At 44.2% G+C, this 23,334-nt stretch overlaps 1 protein-coding gene across 2 annotated transcripts in view; it reads left to right on the top strand.

Annotated features, from left to right (window-relative positions):
* The window catches only part of MTMR14 (myotubularin related protein 14), a 181,743-nt gene that overhangs the window by 122,398 nt on the left and 36,011 nt on the right, over nt 1-23,334 (top strand). The window lies entirely within an intron of this gene.

The raw sequence follows: 23,334 nt of genomic DNA, 5'->3' as shown, positions 1-23,334 counted from the left end.
GTAATATGTCCTGTTCCATGAAGACTATATGAAGTTCATAAAAGGCATTTTGCATTATGTAGTGACACCGTGGCAGTATCACCATTTTTAGGTCTCAACTAGGTAGCGCACATGCGCTGCTCTAGGATATGACGTTTAGAAATTGCTCTTTTCAAGTGCTTGTGCTGGCATCCACCTTGCGGGAGCGAGCAGTGGCACCAGGGGCCATCTGTTTTCAATTAGCGTAGCTGCACGCACTTGCTCCTCCACTGCCTGTCTTACCAACGCTATCCCTTGTCAACTTGTTTGGCCGCACTTGTTTTCTTTGTGTAGCGTGCACTCTCGTGCCTCAAAGATAAATTAACAAACCGCAAGTTCCTTCAGCATGCACATCTTCGTGTGCAATACACCTAAATGCGTTCTACACTATTTTACCAGGCACACTCCCATGGCATAATTTTGGAAGATACTTGCTTTGTTTTGTAAACCACGTCAAATTGATGTTAGCACCATCCTGTTTTAATTCACTTTATAATTTGTTCCTCGAGTTTAGGAGTTTTGGTTGTGTTTACATTCAGTTGTCGTACAGGGTGTGGGCATTGTGAATGTTATACAACCGTGCAAGACTTTCACTTATTAAATAAAGTGAATGTTCAGACAAGAACGCACAAGGGAAAAACCTTCATTGCATTGTGTACAGTGAAATAAAAATCTTGACATCACCGGCAGCATGTTGCACGCCCGACAACTCTTTACAAGGGGTTGAACTCCAGAATTACGCCTCGAGTAGAAGTTGTGTTAAAGTACACTTTCAATAGAAAAGTTCGAGAGGCATAGCTAATAATCAGCAGGCACAGGGCTGTGAGGGAGGGATGTGCACCCTAATTAGTGATGTTATTTACTTTTCAGGATAGGAATATGGGGCTATTCTCGAAGATCATTAGGACCCTTGCCTGGTACCCTTCATACGTCCTAGGAAATATCTGCTTTTAGAGCCAACGATTCGGTGAAAAAGAATGAATAATGTTCCAAAACATTTTAACCATCACGTTCTCACCCAGTAGCTGACATCTTTGTAGGAATATGCTCTACTTATACAGACACGTAGCGAGTAAGAGCAAAGGAAAAGGCACTATACATTAAATATTCCTTCATAATACCCACCCAAACACATTAATTTTTTTTATCCCCAAGCAAAAGTTCTGAAAATTGTAACGGAGGTTCTTCTGAAAAGATGCCAAGGATTAACAAGCATTTACAATGCAATAGGTCTCGCAGTTACGCAAGTTTAAGCTATTGGCATTTTAAATGGCTATGCCTTTTATTTTGGTATTGGTTTTTAAAACGTAAATAAGACATTGTCATTTACAATGGCAATAGCTTAAACTTGCGTAAATCCGAGACCTATTGCATTGCAAATTCTTGTTATGAGAGCTATCCTGCTCATCGGGAAGAGGGGCTGGGTGCCCCAAAACGTAATAATAGGCCGTAGATTATCCATCACTCTACCCATATTATGAGCATAGGACCGGGAATGATCACTGGTAATATAAATGCCTAGACATTTCACACCCTCAGCCGACCAGGGCAAATCAACTTTTAGAATGTGGTCCAGAGGCCGATCTCCCAAAAGCCACAGCGGTAACAGAACAGACTTGCTAGGGTTGAGTTTCAGTCCAGACAGATCCCAGAACGTTGTCATCACCACCAAGAGTATTGGGCCGCAACGTCCAGTTGTCGCAGATGAATCCTAGCATTGACCACATACAATGAGATGGTGTTATGTCGGTCCCACCAAGATTCCCCAACCTGTAAGTCCATAGGGAAGTCTACAAGCCAGAAGCTGCATCGCCATGGCAAAGAGCAACCATGACAAAGGATGTCTGTCTTGTGCCTCGCTTTAGAAGGCTCTCCAACATATACCATCCAAATTAGCACCATCACTACTGGACTTGGGTATATTATGTGAACCCTTTTAATAAAACTGGGACCCAACCCCATCCTTGCCAGTATCAGCCATACGTTATTCCATGAAACTGAATCAAAAGCTGTCTAAAAAAGCAAGCGCCCACGAATGTCCCTGTAAGTCTGAGTGTAAAACATGCGCCAACTGCTGCAAGTTATGCTGGGTGTTTCTATGAGGAATAAATCTGTATTGATCCTCCTGAAGCAGCTGGGGTAAACACGGAAGGAAAGGGTGTGGCAGAAGGCGACTCTGAAGCTTGAGGTCAACATTGTACATAGAGATGGGTTTATACGACCCCAATTCTAAAGTGTCTTTATCCTGCTTTGGGATTACTGCTATTAACGCCTCCCTCATTGAATACGGAAGGGTTCCCTATCGAAGGCTTCCACATAAACCTCCAATAACTATCCAACAAAATCTGGGGGAAGCACTTCTAGAATTCCGCCTGTAAGCCGTCACTTCCTGACGACTTTGCAGGTGTTGTGGCCCTCACGGCCATGACACCTGACTGGAAAACTGAGCCTTCAGCTCTTCCCTCACCAATGGTTCCAGAGCACGGAGTGGGAGCGCCTCTAAGTAGTCCAATAGCTCTTGCGAGAGCTCCGTCTTCTGCGGTGCTGTATACACCCTCTGGAAGTGATCCTCAAAAGCGGTATTAATGGCTTGTGGCACATATTGCCCAACGAATCAACAATGGCTAAGATAGGATGTGGTGTGGCCTCAGCTCTTACCAGATGTGCTAACATTCTGCCTGCCTTGTCTCACTCCTGATACCACTGTCGGTTGTCTTCGTGTATGTTTCCAATTGGTCCCAAAGCTCCCAAACCTTCACTTTTTGGGCCTTCCAGTCTGTGCAAAGGCGTTCGTTGCAAGAGCGTCCACCCAACCTAACCAGTTTGTTCTCCTGTTGCATTATATCCTCTTCTAAGGCGCACCTCACCCCCACCGCGTGCCCCCCATCAATGCATGTACTAAGTTAGTGTGGTGGTGGTGGTGGTGGTGGTGGTGGTGGGGGGGGGGGGGGGGGGGGGTGATGGAGAGAGCCTCAGTTGATGTTCAATCTCCCGGATGTGAGATTCTAATTCTCCAAGGCTTCTGCCGCGTGCTTCTCTCCGCTCCTGTCTGATAGCTAATGAGTTCACCTCGAAGAGTGAGCTTAAATGCCTCCCGCAGACTCATAGGGAAGGTCACGGATTCAGCGTTGGTTTGAAAGAATGAGGCCATGGAAGCCGTAAGATGACTCTTATGGTCTGGGGTCAATTTAAGAATGAGCCTTGACAAAGAGGGGTCTTCCAAAGTGGTACTATTATCTGTCACTGCCATCCGGATGTGAACGATGAACTTCGGAAAGAAAACCATTAAGAAAGTAACATTCCCAGATTGAAATCCCCCTTCCCTCCCCACCCTATACTTCGAAAACTCGAAGCAGCTGTTGTATCACTGTATGGGGCAAAACGGTCAACTTGCAAGAACTCTAACAACCAAGCCCCACCTTGCATGGAGGCCCCCCCCCTTGGCCCCCCCTTTCCCCATAAACCTGTAACCAGAGAAACGCAGAACAGTTTAGTTGCAGGGATACCACCAATGTAGGGTCGTCTTAGGGCCCCTCGTATGTCCAAGAGTGGATTTCAGCATGATCAAAAGGTCTCAAGATCTTATTGTCTGGTTGCTTACATCTCACAGCATCCGGCTAGAACTATTCGCAGTCTAAGAAAGCGGCTGAGCCCAACTTGAACGTCATCAGGGCCGTGGTGTCACAGCAGGTGCCTCTCCCCTTCCATTGCCTCCCCACTTCCATCGCCTCCCTCTTTCTTCATCCCTTCTAGAGGGGCTTGCAGTGCTCCCAGCGGACCCTCTCTGTGGTCTCTTGGGGGCGTGATTGGTGTTTGCTATTCATGCGTGGCTTGGGGTGGAGCGCCAGCCCAAGGAATGAGACTTTCCTCTGGGGGCGGCATCACATTAAGGAGCAGCTGTACTCCCAGAGCTCTTCCGGTGATTCAAAGACAAACGTGCGTTCTTGATAGAGCACTTTAAGTTTTTTTTGGTAGAAAAGCATGTTAGAAATGCCCTGGGTCCTAATCTTCTGCTTCGTCTCAACAAAGCAATTCCTCTGGTACTGCACCAAGCTTGTGTGTCCACAAATATCCTGATCTTTTGAGAGTCAAATGTGAGGTCGGTCTGAGTACGGGCCCAGTGCAGAACAGCGTTCCGATAGTGATAGTTGAGGTATATGGCAGTCATGGGACGCAGGGGAGCTCCAGGCAGCAGGTGAGCACTGTGTTCGACCCATTGGGTGAGAAAACAGAGGATAGTTCACCAGGTAGTAAATGGCTCTGCAACAGGCGTTCAGGGAATTTCTCAGCGGAGTAGGTCTTCACAGCCCTCTGGGAAACCTACGGAGCGTAGCTTATTTTTACAGCCCCTCCCTGCTGCATCCTCCACTCAGATCCCCAATTCCCTGGTTGTGGTTTTCCTCTTAGTAAGGGACTTTTCTAGTGTTTTCACCATATCTTCCAGTTTTGAGATCCTGCCTTTGGCCTGGGTGACTGTGTCCTCTACTTGTCGCAGGTTTGGTCCGAGCAGGAGACCTTCTCACCAACTGCCCCAGTGCAGGCCTCCAGGACCTCTTTAGATTGAGTAATGGCTGTGAGTATTGCCGCTGTCAGTTTCCCCTTTCCCAGGCCGTGTGGCATGTAGGGCAAATTGTAAGGTGCTAGTCATAGGCTGTGCAGAGTGGGCAGCGGTGCTTCCGGCCTAGGCGAAATAGTCCAGAGTGCCCCCCCCCCCCCTGTAATGGCCCGGAAGTGATCATGCCAGGCCCGTTGCGCCCCCCGCCATCCCCAATTGTTGGGTGGAGATGGCATAAGTAGCTGAGGGGCTTGATAAAGCACTGTGAGTTACCTTACTTGCAGCCTAGGTATTTTGCTGCTGCCTCTCCCCTCAAGTGTGTGGTGGAGGAGGGAGGGGAGAGTGGATAAATGCTGCACTGTAGGTGCTGGAGCCCAATCAGGGGGTGTGTTGGTAGGGGGCGGGGAGGAGAAGCTGTCAAACATACTCCAGGGGAGCTACCCATAGAGAGGATTGTTACCAGCATTGGCGTTGGTGGATCAAGAGCCAACCGAAGCTATAGGAGGTCTGCCATCTCACCCATAAGAAGCACCGAGTCGCAGCAAGATCAGATCCGGAAACCGCTCAAATATACACCGGTCTGGCTGGGTGCGAAGGCCCAGGAAAACCCCCAGCTCAGGGTGCCCCGGTCCCACCCAGGTGTTGTGGCCGGCCTAGGAGACCCACGTCCTCGGCACTCGCCCATTGCAGTCGCAGGGCAACTATTCTCCAGGGACTCTTCTCACACACATTTGTGTCCTTGCCCCATGAGCCCAAGGACACGACTGGTCTCCAGGCTGTGCTCGGCTCGCTGACTCCATCTCGCTTGATCCACACCTTTTCCCTGGAACAAATGGCGGCCCAACAGTCTTTGGACGTCCACAGAGTTCTAGGAAAGCTGAACAGACTAAAGCCAGGAGGATGGTGAAGAATACTGCTGTGGCCGTGTCACTCGGAGTGACGTTAACTCGCGTCCACCCTCTTCGGCAGTTGGGCCATGCCCTACAATATGTAACCTGTTGGTTTTCCAAATGTTCTAGAATACTAATACTGCAAACTTGACCTATTTTTACCAATGAATCTATGTTGAAGTACTTTGTCATTCCCACTGCCATCCTGCCTGAATTCTGTCATTACACATGTCACAGCTCTTCTTCCAAGAAGGTACAGCTGCCGTTATCAGCAGAAAACAAATCCAGTCTTGACTTGCGTCTGTCATCACTTATCAGAGATAGTTGTAAAGAATTGTATCTGAACTCCTAATGTTATGGCGTTCCATCATCCTCTGACACTGTGATTTTTAATAGCGAAAGAAGAAAGAAACTGGTAAATTTGCTGTCTTCCAGTTAGATTTTGGTAGGACAGTATGTACAGTTGTTAATGTTTGTCTGCTCTCTTTAGCTACAAGTCAATAAGGTATAATGTCTATCTTCTTCAGGGTCACACAGATGTGCGCTAATAGTTTACCTTCCAGCTCACAATTGCTTTTCTCACTGTGGTCCTCTCCAGGCAAATGCAAGGTCCCACTTAGACCTGCTCCCTTGTCCTCTCTGGACTACACAATGTGAAATTTGTTACAAAGGCTGTAGAAATGCATTCAGCCTAACAGTATTTTCTCCGAGAGGCAGTAGCTGCTGGTCTAACTTATTCTATACAATATTATCCTAAAAAACCTTGTTGAAATGTTCTCTCGGGCGATATCTATAAAGTGATTAAGAGAAAACATATTTGTCAATGTTAGAAATTTTTCTTGTGCTTCTGCGTTGGAGCCTTCTAGAAAAGCCTAACCGCATTGCCCCTGGTTTTGCATCTGAACATAGAAAGATAAGAGACCACATCTGCACCCTGGGTTTCTCTTGAGCCATGGAACTGATGGCCTTTAGGATTACTCCTGGGCACGCGTTGACTGTTTGAGGTTTTCAAAGTCCTCTCTGTTTTGTTTAGGTTTAAATCTGACGACCCCCTCTTCCCCCGCCCAACAGTCTGTGCTGAGCATGGTATCTTTAAGCCTTGCACACCTTATTGTCCTGGCCTTTACCTCCATCTTTAATGTGCCCCTGTCCTTGGCCATTGCTTCTTCTCCGCTTCTTAGGAATCCCCCTTTGCATTGTTTTGTTGCACTGTACGAAGCTTGCCTCATCCCATATACTGTGACTACAGGATAATGTAGATGACGAATATCCCTTATGGATCAGAATGCATTCGACACCAAGGGTTGTAGACTTTGATGTACATACAAAGTTGGTGAGTTGAGTTGAAAAGGTTACAATGATCGATTTTCCTCAATAAATTGGGCTAACTACATTTTCAAAGAAGAGCAAAGAAAGCAAGAAATGTATTTAAATCTTCTAGCCGCTCACCTGCAGCTTTCTCTTTATTTAAAAGTGTTTGCATAGCACTCACTGGGGATGATGTATTCTAGATGTTCTGGGCTAATTTTCTTTACATTGGTTTGATCTACAGTCTTGTGGGGGCATACCCAATTGCCCTCTGGTATTTAAATGCTGCAGCTTTTGAATTCGTCTGGTAAACTTAGAAAAACCTATGCTGTCTACCACGTCGGAGCCATGAGTAGGCGTTCTATTGACTAGCATTTTTATTTTGTCTTAGTGTGTAGAGACCACCCTTGCCTAGTACTTTGTTGCTCCGTCTGCACCCCGTCTCTATATCTTCTGCCTTCCAAACTTTAGTTCATGGAAACTGCAGCTGCACTTGGATTATTCTCCTCCAGTAATGAAAGAACTGCACCATATGGCAGACTTGGAGACACCATAAGTGCTGTCTGCAGGCTCAGCTACCAGCACCATCACTCGGAACATGTGAATTAAAGCCCAGGCAAAGCTGATCCAAGATCATAGGACTGGTGTGATTTGCCACCTACCTCCTCCAGAAAACACATCCCTCCAGCTGCATTCGTGCTCATCCTCACACATGCTGCCAGGCCCACCCATATCAAATTCTCCAGCAAAATTCTGGCTAGTGCGTCCACGACTACCCCAGCTGCTCCTTGGTGAGACATTTTGCTCCATTCCTAACCGTGTGAGGATTCTTCAGCACCAGTGCCCTGCTGAGCACCTCTTCAGTAGCGCCCAGTGTGTGTCACTGTTCAATGCATGCGTTGCTGCCTAGTGCAGTGGAAGCCTGCATCTGATACCCTATTTAACATACAAGCATTTGCTGTTGGTGTGTTCACTATTGCCCTTGTCTACTAACTGATCCAGCTGTATTTGCCAGCTGGGACAGTGCCTTCGGTCTGTCGGATATAGACTGCTTTGCACTGCAGTTCTACCACCTCCCATGGCCTTGAGCCTTCCTTCCTGACCCCGTGTGGTGTTCCAGTCAGGCTGTCACATCTGTTTCAGGCCTACCCTCCCCGGTCCGGTGCAGGTCTGTATTCTGTGTATTGAAGTTGGGGTATTGCGATAGCACGTACCTCTGGACCGTCTCCTCTTGGCTCCCACAAGGTTAATGTGGGCGAACAGTCTGCAGGAACACGGTCTCAGTTTCTGATCTCAAACCACTTGGGAGCCACCTGCCTCTCGTCTGTCTTCTGTTGCACCCTTGTACAAGATGATGGCCTCTACCAGTCCTATAGAGAGCCCCCAGGCCCCTGCCCTCCAGTCTCTCAGAGCAAAAGTGCACCCAGTCTTCCAAATGCATGCATGGGTCAGTGACTCTCTCCTCAATGTATCGAGAGTATGGGATGACTGCCACATGAGGAATACATCTCATCCCTGTCCATGACAGCCTGTTTGCAGAACCTTCTGTTTACACCCTTCCAGTTTAAAGCAATCCTCTGCCCTTTTTAATAACATATTAAAACAAATACAATCAATACAATTGTAGGTTAGTTAGTCCCACCGTGCTACAGCTTATCTGGAAGCCACCCTGCCTGGACTTCTGTTTCTAACCCATTCTCTGCTTAGAACCCAGTCAAACATACTTGCTGGATATTCTTAGAAATGTGCTTTTCTTTTTCTTTCGTACAATATCTTCTGGTTCTGAAACATCTCCCCCCTTGAGTTCCTTCTTCGTAGTGCCTTTCACTTCCTGTCTTCTATATTATTAAATTCCAGCTTGTTTTTGCTCATTGTAAAATGTTTGAATAGCCGCCAGGTGCAAAGACTCAAAAAGTATAATTAAAAAGAATCCTAGTTCCTGCCATAGCCGCTCCAGACCACCCCAAATGTACGTTTCTGAAAATCTGCACACGTTCCCACACAGAATGAACCCTTCAACCCACTGATGCACCTTAGGAGCTCTTTCCTCAGTAATGGTTACGATTAGTAGTCTGGACACAGAGAAACGTGCTGTGCGCCTGAGCAGAGCCTGCCTGCTTGTAGGGTGCTGTGCACCTGAGCAAAACCTGCCTGCTTGTAAGGTGCTGTGTGCCTGAGCAAAGGCTGCCTGCTTGGAAGGTGCTGTGTGCCTGAGCTGAGCCTGCCTGCTTGTACGGTGCTGTGCACCTGAGCAGAGTCTGCTTACTTGTAAGGCGCTGTGCACCTGAGGTGAGCCTGCCTGCTTGGAAGGTGCTGTGCAACTAAGCAAAGCCTGCCTGCTTGGAAGGTGCTGTGCGCCTGAGGTAAGCCTGCCTGCCTGCTTGGAAGGTGCTGCGTGCCTGAGCGGAGCCAGCCTGCCTGCTTGTAGGGTGCTGTGCACCTGAGCAAAACCTGCCTGCTTGTAAGGTGCTGTGTGCCTGAGCAGAGCCTGCCTGCTTGTAGGGTGCTGTGCACCTGAGCAAAACCTGCCTGCTTGTAAGGTGCTGTGTGCCTGCCAGCTTGTACGGTGCTGTGCACCTGAGCAGAGTCTGCTTACTTGTAAGGCGCTGTGCACCTGAGGTGAGCCTGCCTGCTTGACAGGTGCTGTGCAAGTAAGCACAGCCTGCCTGCCTGTAAGGTGCTGTGTGCCTGAGCAAAGCCTGCCTGCCCTAGAAGGTGCTGTGCTTCGGAGCTGTGCGTACCTGCTTGGTGGCTGCTGTGCGCCTGTGCTGAGCCTGCCTGCTTGGGTGGTGCTGTTTGCCTGAGCAGAGCCTGCCTGCTTGGAAGATTCTGTGCACTTGAACAGAGCTTGCCTACAGCAGGGTGCGGCTCTGCTTTGGAAAAACTTGCCGTCAGCATCCGGAGTGCTGAGGGAGCAAAGGTCCTGTTCCCGGAGGTGGCTTCTTAGTGAAGACTGGTAAAGTGGTTGCTCTTCTCCCAAGCCTGCCAATGCCCTCACACCCCTCCCAATCGTTCCTTTCTGGCACAACAGGTAGCATCAAGCCCAAGCAGTATAATTGATCTAAATAACTTTTAAATGGCTGGATTGTACTGCCCTTGTAATGACTGGTCACTAGCAATAACCACATTTTCAATGGCTTAACACTAGTGGCAACCAACCCTGTAATGACTCGGCAGTAGCAGTAACCACACTAGTGAAAGCAGGGCACTAGCAGTAAACAAGCTTGTAATGTTTAATCCCTATCAGTAACCACACTTGCAATGATTGGGCATTGGTAGGAAAGCGTGTAATGATGTAACCCTACTAGTAAACACGCGTGTAATGACGGGACACTGCCAGGAACCATGCTTCTATTGGCTGGGCGCTGCCGACAGTCCTCCTTGTTGTGGCTGGTCTCTGGCATTACCACTGCTTGTAATAGCTGAACACGAGCAGTAACTGGGCTTGTAAAGTCTGGACGCTAGCAATGGATGTTTGCACTGGCTCGATGCTAACACTGTTTGAAGTGTGCATTGGCTGGACACTAGCAATAAGAATGCTTACAGTGGCTGGACAGTTGTTGCAACAAGTCTTTCAGTGGCCAGACACTAGTAGTAACCATGCTTGTACTTCCTTTAGCACTAACCAAATTTGTAATACCTTGACACCAACAGTAGCCATGCTAATGACTGGACAGTGGATTTAACTGCTCTTGTGATGGCTTCACCCTACTAATAATCATGCTTGCACTGACTTGTTGAAGCAGTAACAAAGAGTAATGACAGGATCCTTTTGCAAACCACTTTTGTAATATACTAGCACTAATGACGCTTGTAGTCCCTGAATAGTAGCTGTGACATCACGTGCAATTACTGACCCTTTAGTAGTAACACTGGACGTAAAGTGCAATGTCTTGACCATACCATTAGCCATGCATATAACGGTTGCAGTAAACACTCTTGTAAAGGTTGGACCCTAGCTTTAACGATGGGTGTGATGGCTGGACTCTATCAGTAATGCGTTTAATGGCTCCGCAATAGCATTGTTTAATAGCTGTCTATAGCACAGCAATCAGTCTACAGCAAAGTGCTACAAAAGGGGGCGGTGCAGGACTGAGCATCTGAACCAATCAAACACTCACACCCAGTCAACAGATTTGGGTTTAATCCATCACCGTTCTTTAGCCCACTCTGCCACCCCAGTTCAGACATGGCCATATGCAAATCAGTCTGAACCTGTGCCTCATGGGAACAGTCCAGCCCGAACTGCCAAGCCAAGCCTTCCCTGGACCGGAAACAGCAAAAGTGCTGTTTAATATCTACCTGTAGCAATATCTACTGCAATAGCGTGGTTTAGTATTGATCTGGAGCAGTAGCATTGTTTATCTGTAGCAAGATTTCTGCAGCAATAATATATCAATTGCAATATCTATCTAAAGTAGTAGCAATGTTTAATATCTACAACAATATCTATTTACAACAAAAGCATAATTTAATGTCTGTGCTCCAATATCCTAGTTTAATATCCATCTTGTATAGCAATACCTATCTTCGGCAATAGTGTTGTTTAATATCCATCTTCAGCAAAATCTATCTACTGCAGAAGTGTTTACTATCTAACTGTAGCAGTATTTATTTATATTTATAAAAGCACTTGTAGAGCGCGAACGAAGGCCCTTGGGCATCTCGGCGCTAAGGTTGCTGCAGTGTTTAACCCACAAGGGGGGCAGAGGTTCATTGGTTAAAAAGCCAAGTTTTAAGTTGCTTGCGGAATGACAAGAGGGAGGTGCTAATTTTAATTGAGTGTGGCAATGTGTTCCACAGTTTCGGTGCGGCTACCAGGAATCTTCTGTCCCCCCATGTGACAAATTTGGTTCGAGGTACCACCAATTCATGCAGACTAGAAGAGCGTAGCGTTCTTGAGGGACAGTAAGGGATGAGGTTTTGGGTAAAGAATGCAGGTCCAACATTGTGTAGAGCCTTGTATACCAGGCAAAGAGACTTAAACATAATTCTCTTTCTCACTGGTAGCCAATGGAGCTGTCTTATGGTGGGTGAGACCGATTGATATTTGGGAATGCGCCCTAGGAGCCTGGCGGCAGCATTCTGAATAGCCTGCATTTTCCATAGCACTCTCTCCTGGGCACCTAGAAACAAAGCATTGCAATAGTCTAGGGTCGACAAAACCAGGGAGCTCACCAACGTTTTTCCAGCACTCTCAGGTAAGAAAGGCAAGATTTTCTTAATGAGCCTTAGTTTATGGAAAGCTGAGGAGGAGATCTGGTTGGCGTGTGGTAGAAAGTTTAGGCGGTTGTCAAAAATGACTCCCAAATTACTCACCTTGTTAGTCGGGTCCGGAGGCTGGCCCATGGATGATGGCCACCAAATGGGGGACCACTCCGGGGATAAATTGCCAAAAATTACAACCTCCGACTTATCAGAGTTTAATTTCAGGCAATTCTGAGCCATCCAACTCCCGATAGCCAGCATGCCTTGGTTAAAGTTGTTGGCAATTTTGAGCCCGTCATTCTTGACGGCAAGGACCAGATGAGTGTCATCTGCATAGGAGGTAATGCTCATCCTGTATGCCCTGATGACTTTGGCAAGGTCCGACACATAAATGTTAAATAGTGTCGGACTTAGGGATGAGCCTTGGGGGACTCCACATGGCAGTGACAGGGGGGAAGATTCAAAAGGTCCGACAGTGACGACCTGGGACCTATTTGCCAGGAAAGAGGCCAGGAGATTCTTAGCCTTGCCTCGAATGCCTGTGCTCTCGACACGGTCGACCAAAGTGACATGGTCGACCGTGTCGAAGGCCGCCGATAAGTCCAACAGGATGAGAACAGCTGTACCTCCGGCATCCCGGATGGATCTTATATCGTCTGCCGCTTTGACCAGTGCGGTCTCAGTTCCGTGGAACTGACGGAACTCGAACTGTGATTCGTCCAGGAGTTTGTGTTCCTCAATAAAGGATGAGAGTTGGGAGTTCATGATTTTCTCCACTATTTTTGCCATCAGAGGGAGACTAGCAATAGGGCGATAACTTGTAAGTTCTTCCTTGTCGAGGTTAGGTTTCTTAAGGAGAGGTTTTATAAAGGTCTTTTTCAGCGTCTCTGGGAAGATGCCTGTGCAAAACAGAGTTGCAGATTGCATTCATGGCCGGAAGAACTGCTGCCATAATCGGTCGTAAGACCTTCAAGGGGCATGGGTCTAGAGCCGAGCCCGATTTGATGGATGACACGATGTTCTGTACCTGCAAACAGGTGACCTCGTTGAACTGCAAAAATGTAGGACCCTGGTGGTGAATTGAAGGCCTCGAGGAGGTAGTAGTATTATTGGCAAAAACCCGATAAATGTCGTCAACTTTGCTAAAGAAAAAGTTGGACAGTGCGTCGCAAAGAGCCTGGGAGGGGGGAGGAGTAAGATCGACGGATAGACCAGCTAGCTGTTTAGTGGTCTCATATAGTGATTTATTCGAATTTTTGGCTGTTTCTATTCTATCACAATAGTACTTTTTTTTGCCTCGGAGATCATGGTTTTATATATGGCCACTGATTCATTGTATCTAGATTTGGCTTCATCTGTATAATTTTTCCGCCAAAGTCTCTCTCTATTCCTACATTGTTGCTTTTGAGTGCGCAGTGCCTCTGAATACCATGTGGCCGACGGGGTCTGTCTGTTGCGAGACCGTTGTTTAATTTGAACCAAGTCAGTGGCCGCCGAGCTCACCCAATTATGAAATTGAGAAGTGGCAATGTGGGGATCAGTAGATAGTGTAGGAGAAGTATCATCAAGCAGGGTGTGTAGCCTTGTTACATCTATATCGTCCCAAGCCAGATAAGGTTGGCGAGAGTTAGTGCTAGATTTGCCAGCCAATGGATCCTGCGCTGATGGGGATGCCAAGATAAGGTGGTGATCGGACCAAGTAAGGGGGAGTATTTGGGTGACTTGAAAGCCCGGGGCGTTAGTGAAGATGCCATCCAGTGTATGGCCCCCTTCGTGCGTAGGAGAGTGAACCAGGGGGAAGAGACCAAAAGTGGACATATCTGCTAGGAGAGTGACAGTATCAGGGTTGTCTGGTATATCAAAGTGAAAGTTAAAATCACCTAGGATGGTGAGGGAGTTGTCAAGAGCAGATGCTTCCAGAGTAGACCTAAGATCAACGATAAATTCATTCCTGGGCCCAGGAGGTCGGTAAAGAAGACTCCCCTTGAATGTGTTGGATGGGGACAGTTTAATCGCAAATTCTAGGGCTTCACAGGAGGTTCGAGTAATGGTTTTAGTTCTTACCGCAAAAGTGTCACTGGCAATAATGCCAATGCCGCCGCCTTTTTTCTTTACTTGCCTATCCAGTCTGTGTATGGCAAACCCAGTGGGCACGGCAATGACTAGATCTGGATCAGATGCCTGATCCAACCACGTTTCTGTCATAAACAGTAGGTCTATTTTGTGATCCTGGATCAGCTCATAGATATCTTGGTTGTGCTTGCCCAGTGAGCGGACATTCGTAAGAGCGATAGAATAGGTTTTTTTATGGTTGTACTTTTTGCCGGGCAGTGGTTTGTGAGTAAAAGGGATCAAAGCATGACACCCTGAGCAATGCGAGTTAGGATTTGTGAACAGGGAATGAGGGTTGCATATGAGACAGCCTGAAGGGTCGGGGGACGTAAATGCAGGAGCTGGGTAGCGGAGTAACAAATGCGGTATCTACAGCATTAGCATTGTTTACTATCCATCTATGGCAATATCTGTCTACAGTATTAGCATTGTTTACTATCCATCTATGGCAATATTGGTCTACAGCATTAGCATAGTTTACTATCCTTCTATGGCAATATCTCTCTACAGCAATGGCATTGTTTACTATCCATCCATGCTAATATCTGTCTACAGCATTAGCATTGTTTACTATCCATCTATGGCAATGTCTGTCTACAGCATTAGCATTGTTTACTATCCTTCTATGGCAATATCGGTCTACAGCATTAGCATAGTTTACTATCCTTCTATGGCAATATCTCTCTACAGCAATAGCATTGTTTACTATCCATCTATGGCAATATCTGTCTGCAGCATTAGCATTGTTTACTATCCTTTTATGGCAATATCTGTCTGCAGCATTAGCATTGTTTACTATCCTTCTATGGCAGTATCTGTCTACAGCATTAGCATTGTTTACTATCCTTCTATGGCAATATCGGTCTACAGCATTAGCATTGTTTACTATCCTTCTATGGCAATATCGGTCTACGGCATTAGCATTGTTTACTATCCTTCTATGGCAATATCTGTCTACAGCATTAGCATTGTTTACTATCCTTCAATGGCAATATCGGTCTACAGCATTAGCATTGTTTACTATCCTTCTAAGGCAATATTGGTCTACAGCATTCGCATTGTTTACTATCCTTCCATGGCAATATCTGTCTACAGCATTAGCTTTGTTTACGATCCATCTATGGCAATATCGGTCTACAGCATTAGCATGGTTTACTATCCATCTATGGCAATATCGGTCTACTGCATTAGCATAGTTTACTATCCTTCTATGGCAATATCTCTCTACAGCAATGGCATTGTTTACTATCCATCCATGCTAATATCTGTCTACAGCATTAGCATTGTTTACTATCCATCTATGGCAATGTCTGTCTACAGTATTAGCATTGTTTACTATCCATCTATGGCAATATCGGTCTACTGCATTAGCATTGTTTACTATCCATCTATGGCAATATCGGTCTACAGCATTAGCATAGTTTACTATCCTTCTATGGCAATATCGGTCTACAGCATTAGCATTGTTTACTATCCATCTATGGCAATATCTGTCTACAGCGGTAGCATTGTTTACTATCCTTCTATGGCAATATCCGTTTACAGCATTAGCATTGTTTACTATCCTTCTATGGCAATATTTATCGACTGCATTAGCATTGTTTACTATCCTTCTACAGCAATATTTATCTACAGCATTAGCATTGTTTACTATCCATCTATGGCAATATTGATCGACCGCATTAGCATTGTTTACTATCCTTCTATAGCAATATTTATCTACAGCATTAGCATTGTTTACTGTCCTTCTATAGCAATATTTATCTACAGCATTAGCATTGTTTACTATCCATCTATGGCAATATTGATCGACACCATTAGCATTGTTTACTATCCTTCTATAGCAATATTTATCTACAGCATTAGCATTGTTTACTATCCATCTATGGCAATATTGATCTACAGCATTAGCATTGTTTACTATCCATCTATGGCAATATCTGTCTACAGCATTAGCATTGTTTACTATCCATCTATTGCAATATCGGTCTACAGCATTAGCATTGTTTACTATCCATCTATGGCAATATCTGTCTACAGCATTAGCATTGTTTACTATCCTATGGCAATATCGGTGTACAGCGGTAGCATTGTTTACTATCCTTCTATGGCAATATCAGTTTACAGCATTAGCATTGTTTACTATCCTTCTATAGCAATATTTATCTACAGCATTAGCATTGTTTACTATCCATCTATGGCAATATTGATCGACCGCATTAGCATTGTTTACTATCCTTCTATAGCAATATTTATCTACAGCATTAGCATTGTTTACTGTCCTTCTATAGCAATATTTATCTACAGCATTAGCATTGTTTACTATCCATCTATGGCAATATTGATCGACACCATTAGCATTGTTTACTATCCTTCTATAGCAATATTTATCTACAGCATTAGCATTGTTTACTATCCATCTATGGCAATATTGATCTACAGCATTAGCATTGTTTACTATCCATCTATGGCAATATCTGTCTACAGCATTAGCATTGTTTACTATCCATCTATTGCAATATCGGTCTACAGCATTAGCATTGTTTACTATCCATCTATGGCAATATCTGTCTACAGCATTAGCATTGTTTACTATCCTATGGCAATATCGGTGTACAGCGGTAGCATTGTTTACTATCCTTCTATGGCAATATCAGTTTACAGCATTAGCATTGTTTACTATCCTTCTATAGCAATATTTATCTACAGCATTAGCATTGTTTACTATCCATCTATGGCAATATTGATCGACCACATTAGCATTGTTTACTATCCTTCTATAGCAATATTTATCTACAGCATTAGCATGGTTTACTATCCTTCTATCGGAATATCGGTCTACAGCATTAGCATTGTTTACTATCCTTCTATGGCAATATCGGTCTACAGCATTAGCATAGTTTACTATCCATCTATGGCAATATCTGTCTACAGCGGTAGCATTGTTTACTATCCTTCTATGGCAATATCAGTTTACAGCATTAGCATTGTTTACTATCCTTCTATGGCAATATTTATCGACAGCATTAGCATGGTTTACTATCCTTCTATGGCAATATCGGTCTACAGCATTAGCATTGTTTACTATCCATCTATGGCAATATCGGTCTACAGCATTAGCATTGTTTACTATCCTTCCATGGCAATATTTATCGACTGCATTAGCATTGTTTACTATCCTTCTATAGCAATATTTATCTACAGCATTAGCATTGTTTACTATCCTTCTATGGCAATATCGGTCTACAGCGGTAGCATTGTTTATTAACCTCATAGATGCTAGTAAACATCCCTCCCCAGTGCTGCGCTGTCCATTGGAACCAGTGCTGAATGGACGTCCAATGGTCGTGCGCAGCACTGGGGAGGTAGTGCTGCCGTCGGCCAATGCACCGACGCAGCACTTAAGGGGCTATCCTTCTATGGCAATATCGGTCTACAGCGGTAGCATTGTTTACTATCCTTTTATGGCAATATCTCTCTACAGCATTAGCATTGTTTACTATCCATCTATGGCAATATCTCTCTGCTGCAATAGCATTGTTTACTATCCATCTATGGCAATATCGGTCTACAGCATTAGCATTGTTTACTATCCATCTATGGCAATATCTGTCTACAGCATTAGCATTGTTTACTATCCTTCTATGGCAATATCAGTTTACAGCATTAGCATAGTTTACTATCCTTCTATGGCAATATCAGTTTACAGCATTAGCATTGTTTACTATCCTTCTATAGCAATATTTATCTACAGCATTAGCATGGTTTACTATCCTTCTATGGCAATATTGATCGATCGCATTAGCATTGTTTACTATCCTTCTATGGCAATATCTCTCTACAGCATTAGCATTGTTTACTATCCATCTATGGCAATATTGATCGACACCATTAGCATTGTTTACTATCCTTCTATAGCAATATTTATCTACAGCATTAGCATTGTTTACTATACATCTATGGCAATATTGATCTACAGCATTAGCATTGTTTACTATCCTTCTATGGCAATATCGGTGTACAGCATTAGCATTGTTTACTATCCTTCTATGGCAATATCGGTCTACAGCATTAGCATTGTTTACTATCCTTCTATGGCAATATCTCTCTACAGCATTAGCATTGTTTACTATCCATCTATGGCAATATCTGTCTACAGCATTAGCATTGTTTACTATCCATCTATGGCAATATCGGTCTACAGCATTAGCATTGTTGACTATCCTTCTATGGCAATATCGGTCTACAGCGGTAGCATTGTTTACTATCCTTCTATGGCAATATCAGTTTACAGCATTAGCATTGTTTACTATCCTTCTATGGCAATATTTATCGACTGCATTAGCATTGTTTACTATCCTTCTATAGCAATATTTATCTACAGCATTAGCATGGTTTACTATCCTTCTATGGCAATATTGATCGACCGCATTAGCATGGTTTACTATCCTTCTATGGCAATATCTCTCTACAGCATTAGCATTGTTTACTATCCATCTATGGCAATATTGATCGACACCATTAGCATTGTTTACTATCCTTCTATAGCAATATTTATCTACAGCATTCGCATTGTTTACTATCCATCTATGGCAATATTGATCTACAGCATTAGCATTGTTTACTATCCATCTATAGCAATATTCATCTACAGCATTAGCATTGTTTTCTATCCATCTATGGCAATATCTGTCTACAGCATTAGCATTGTTTACTATCCATCTATGGCAATATTGATCTACAGCATTAGCTTTGTTTACTATCCATCTATGGCAATATCTGTCTACAGCATTAGCATTGTTTACTATCCATCTATGGCAATATCGGTCTACTGCATTAGCATGGTTTACTATCCATCTATGGCAATATCTCTCTACAGCATTAGCATTGTTTACTATCCTTCTATGGCAATATCGGTCTACAGCATTAGCATTGTTTACTATCCTTCTATGGCAATATCGGTCTACAGCATTAGCATTGTTTACTATCCTTCTATGGCAATATCTCTCTACAGCATTAGCATTGTTTACTATCCATCTATGGCAATATCTGTCTACAGCATTAGCATTGTTTACTATCCATCTATGGCAATATCGGTCTACAGCATTAGCATTGTTGACTATCCTTCTATGGCAATATCGGTCTACAGCGGTAGCATTGTTTACTATCCTTCTATGGCAATATCAGTTTACAGCATTAGCATTGTTTACTATCCTTCTATGGCAATATCAGTTTACAGCATTAGCATTGTTTACTATCCTTCTATAGCAATATTTATCTACAGCATTAGCATTGTCTACTATCCATCTATGGCAATATTGATTGACCCTATTAACATTGTTTACTATCCTTCTATGGCAATATCAGTTTACAGCATTAGCATTGTTTACTATCCTTCTATAGCAATATTTATCTACAGCATTAGCATGGTTTACTATCCTTCTATGGCAATATTGATCGACCGCATTAGCATTGTTTACTATCCTTCTATGGCAATATCTCTCTACAGCATTAGCATTGTTTACTATCCTAGGTAAGATCTTGGAGACCTACGTTACCCGCTGCTTGAGCTCTTTCATCGAGAAATCATCTTTTCTTGATCCACAACAAGCGGGATTCAGACCCCTCCATTCTACCGAGGCGGTCATAGTAGCAGTCATGGACTCCCTTAGGAAAGGAGCTGACAAAAACATCTCTCAAGCCCTTGTCCTACTGGATCTCTCTGCGGCGTTTGACACGGTCGATCACACCATCCTGATCGACCGTGTCCACAACGCCGGCATCCAGGGTGTGGCCCTTGACTGGCTCAGATCTTTCCTTCACCAGCGCTCACAGGCCGTCCACCTCTCTACCTTCTCCGCACCCTTCACCTCCCTTCACTGCGGTGTCCCACAGGGTTCTGCACTATCCCCTCTTCTTTTCAATTTGTATCTCCAACCACTTTTAGCCTCTCTCCGTAACTCCCCGGTCACAATCTTTAACTATGCTGACGACCTTCAGTTAATTTTTCCCATTGACTCCCTCCCTTCCTCCCGCATCAACTTTCAGTCTACCATGCTGACCATTGCTGAGTGGATGTACCACAGCCACCTAAAGCTGAACCCCACCAAGACCGAGCTCGTCCTGGTGGGTGGCCCCAACCACCCATGGAATGCCACCTTCTGGCCGACATCTTTGGGGACAGCACCTACCCCTGTGAACTCAGTCAAAAGCCTGGGGGTGATTATTTCTGAAGACCTATCAATGAGACCAAACATTAACGCGGTTACATCTGCCTGTTTCTTCCACCTCAGACGGATCCGCAAGATCAGCAGGTTTCTCACCAAAGAGGCCCTGATCCAGGTCGTCATTGCGCTTATCACCTCCAGGCTTGATTACGCCAACATTCTGTATGCAGGCATTCCCGCCTGTCACCTCCACCGACTTCAGCTGGTGCAGAATCAGGCAGCCCGCCTGATTTTTGGCCAGCCAAAACACCAGCACGTCACCCCCCTCCTCCGTAGCTTGCATTGGCTTCCCGTTTCCAAACGCTGCATTTTTAAACTGGCATGCACTACCTTCAAGGCTTTATCGGACGCAGCTCCCAGGTTCATCTCTTCGGCCTTGTCCCGCCACATCCCTACCAGAACCCTGCGCTCAGCGTCTCTAAACCTCCTTGAGGTCCCTAGATTTAAGAGGAAAAAGCATGGTGGCCTGAGCTTTTCTGTCCTGGCTCCCACCACCTGGAACTCCCTACCCCTTTCTCTCCGTCTCTGCCCTAAATACGATTGTTTCCGTACCCTCTTAAAAACACTGCTCTTCCAAGCGGCGTACGACTAACTCCTCACCCTGGATCAACGCTATATATATCAACGAGCGCCAAGAAACCGATGGTGATAGTGCGCGTTACAAATAATTTTAATAGAATAATAGAATAGAATCCATCTATGGCAATATCTCTCTACAGCATTAGCATAGTTTACTATCCTTCTATGGCAATATCGTTCTACAGCGGTAGCATTGTTTACTATCCTTCTATGGCAATATCAGTTTACAGCATTAGCATTGTTTACTATCCTTCTATGGCAATATCGGTCTACATCGGTAGCATGGTTTACTATCCTTCTATGGCAATGTCAGTTTACAGCATTAGCATTGTTTACTATCCTTCTATAGCAATATTTATCTACAGCATTAGCATTGTTTACTATCCATCTATGGCAATATTGATCGAACGCATTAGCATTGTTTACTATCCTTCTATAGCAATATTTATCTACAGCATTAGCATGGTTTACTATCCTTCTATAGCAATATTTATCTACAGCATTAGCATGGTTTACTATCCATCTATGGCAATATCTATCTACAGCATTAGCATTGTTTACTATCCATCTATGGCAATATCGGTCTACAGCATTAGCATTGTTTACTATCCATCTATGGCAATATCGGTCTACTGCATTAGCATTGTTTACTATCCTTCTATGGCAATATCGGTCTACAGCATTAGCATTGTTTACTATCCATCTATGGCAATATCGGTCTACAGCATTAGCATTGTTTACTATCCTTCTATGGCAATATTTATCGACCGCATTAGCATTGTTTACTATCCTTCTATAGCAATATTTATCTACAGCATTAGCATTGTTTACTATCCATCTATGGCAATATTGATCGACCGCATTAGCATTGTTTACTATCCTTCTATAGCAATATTTATCTACAGCATTAGCATTGTTTACGGTCCTTCTATAGCAATATTTATCTTTAGCATTGTTTACTATCCATCTATGGCAATATCTGTCTACAGCATTAGCTTTGTTTACGATCCATTTATGGCAATATCTGTTTACAGCATTAGCTTTGTTTACGATCCATCTATGGCAATATCTATCTACAGCATTAGCATTGTTTACTATCCATCTATGGCAATATCTGTCTACAGCATTAGCTTTGTTTACGATCCATCTATGGCAATATCTGTCTACAGCATTAGCTTTGTTTACGATCCATCTATGGCAATATCTGTCTACAGCATTAGCTGTGTTTATGATCCATCTATGGCAATATCTATCTACAGCAGTGGTTCCAACAGTAAAATAAGTCCTTACTATGCACCAGAATACGATAATCTTTTTGGGGCTCTTCAATGATACCTCCACTATCACCCTCCAACAGTGCTTCTCATCTTTCCATAGCCCCTCTGTCACATGTATTACATTTTTTATAGCATCTTTCATACCATTGTAGGATGTCAAGCACTTTACATCACACACATATAGAGCCAGTGAATCATGTAAATCAGTGTAGAGAAAAAGTCATTTAAGGCAAAGAGGACTACAAGGTGTAGAATTCACGTCATTCATACTGTTAGGCATTTTTAAATAGTGCGTGGTCTGGAAAAGAACAAACTCAGGATTCAGAATATAACACCGTGGTTAGCATTGACTTTGACAATAAAAGTTTATTTCCACCCAAATAAACCTTTTTAGCAGCATCAGGATAATGGGAAAAACATGTCACTAACTTTTACCTTGCAGTTTGCAAGCAGCTCCTTGACAGTTTATAGGTCACAGTGCTAGATTACGATTATCACTTATGATTTGCACAGTAAAAAAATAATCTGTTTTTAAAAAGCATTATACATGTTCTTTGCATTCGGCATATTAGCCCTCTGTGCTACATTAGATAATTCAAAGCTGCTACTGGACAAAACTCATCTCTCTCCAGCAGGTACATTAATCACTGGTGTTATCTTGACACTTTTATTGTTGTTTGAAAACTGCTAATTATACAAGATACTTTGCAGTGCTTTTAAAAATGCTGCCTGCGGCCCCCCTGGGAATGTGTCACAGACCCCTGGGGGTCTGCGGACCACACTTTGGGAAACACTGATCTACAGCATTGGCATTGTTTACTATCGTTCTATGGCAATATCTTTCCACAGCAATAGCATTGTTTAATATCCATCTAAGACCTCTAGCTTAACTAATACAAACTCATGGAGTAAACTTCATGAATTATGCTGAGATATCAGTTGACCAGTCAGTTCTATTTGATCTTTCCATAATTTTATGTATGGCATCACCACATGGCTTGGTCGAAATTTAAAGTTGACAAGACCAAAATTCTGTGCTGTTCCATCAGCAGGCCCTCTTGCATGCGCTCCGCTGACTTTGGTCACTGTCCAGCAGTGCTGCTAAATCTTCCTCTGTCTGGAACCTTGGGTTCCTTATTGATGAGGGTCGGTCGGTCGGT

Source organism: Lissotriton vulgaris, chromosome 9, assembly GCF_964263255.1.
Source record: "Lissotriton vulgaris chromosome 9, aLisVul1.2, whole genome shotgun sequence".
In the NCBI taxonomy this organism is placed as follows: domain Eukaryota; kingdom Metazoa; phylum Chordata; class Amphibia; order Caudata; family Salamandridae; genus Lissotriton; species Lissotriton vulgaris.
Note: the sequence above shows the minus strand (reverse complement) of the source record. Positions and strands in the feature narration are given on the sequence as shown.